The sequence below is a fragment of the Cupressus sempervirens genome, chromosome 7, assembly GCF_028749045.1.
Source record: "Cupressus sempervirens isolate cs-2001-9-10 chromosome 7, ASM2874904v1, whole genome shotgun sequence".
In the NCBI taxonomy this organism is placed as follows: domain Eukaryota; kingdom Viridiplantae; phylum Streptophyta; class Pinopsida; order Cupressales; family Cupressaceae; genus Cupressus; species Cupressus sempervirens.
The window spans coordinates 686,222,795-686,223,797 of record NC_143124.1 but is presented as its reverse complement, the minus strand read 5'-3'; the positions used below and the strand labels follow the sequence as shown (position 1 = coordinate 686,223,797).

Sequence of the window (1,003 nt, the reverse complement as noted above, 5' to 3'; positions counted from 1 at the left end):
TCAGGGTCGATCAGTGGTGCACCCGCCGAGAGGGGATCTCGCCAGTCAGCTTCCTTGCACCTCGCGGGTTTTCCCAACCCACCAACTCGCACACATGTTAGACTCCTTGGTCCATGTTTCAAGATAGGTCAAATGGAAATCCCGCTGGCCAGTGCCACAAGTGCACAGGTGCCCGAGAGCCCGCCGTAAAGGTGCGTGCTTCGCTCCTTGACCATCGTGATGGAAGTATTTGTGCGACCAAAAGGTCGCGCTTGTGTCGTTATGATAGCCCGCATTGGCACGTCCCTTGAACCAAGTGGCAGACCGGCTCAAACCATTTCGCATCTGACTAGGGCACATCGCCGACCTCCATCCGCTTCCCTCTCGACAATTTCAAGCACTCTTTAACTCTCTTTTCAAAGTCCTTTTCATGTTTCCCTCACGGTACTTGTTCACTATCGGTCTCTCATCCGTACTTAGCCTTGGACGGAATTTACCACCCAATTAGGGCTGCATTCCCAAACAACCCAACTCGCCGATAGTGCCTCATGGTGCGAGAGGGTTTGGGTGCGATGGGGCTCTCACCCTCTCCAACGCCCCTTCCAGGGGACTTGGGCCTGGTTCGTCACTGAGGACGCTTCTACAGACTACAATTCGACAGGCACAGCCGTCAATTTTCATGCTGGGCTCTTCTCGGTTTGCTTGCCGTTACTAGGGGAATCCTGGTAAGTTTCTTTTCCTCCGCTTATTGATATGCTTAAACTCAGTGGGTACTCACGCCTGACTTGGGGATGCGGTAGAGATGCAGCAATGCCCGCACTACGATGGGCCACTGAGCCCAGAATAAAGTTCATACCATCAAAGAAACTATAACTGATTTAATGAGCCATCCGCAGTTTCACAGTCTGAAATAGTTCATACTTAGACATGCATGGCTTAATCTTTGACACAAGCATATGACTATTGGTAGGATCGACCAGGTAGCTTCTAACAATGAGGGGACCCCCAAGAGCTACTGTAGCCA

At 51.5% G+C, this 1,003-nt stretch overlaps 1 non-coding gene across 1 annotated transcript in view; it reads right to left on the bottom strand.

The window, feature by feature from the left end:
* The window catches only part of LOC149548637 (25S ribosomal RNA), a 3,402-nt gene extending 2,629 nt beyond the window's left edge, over positions 1-773 (bottom strand). The window contains exon 1 of the ribosomal RNA XR_016354911.1: positions 1-773. This exon is cut by the window's left edge and continues 2,629 nt beyond it. This is a non-coding gene — a ribosomal RNA (25S ribosomal RNA).
* Positions 774-1,003: the final 230 nt, after the last annotated feature.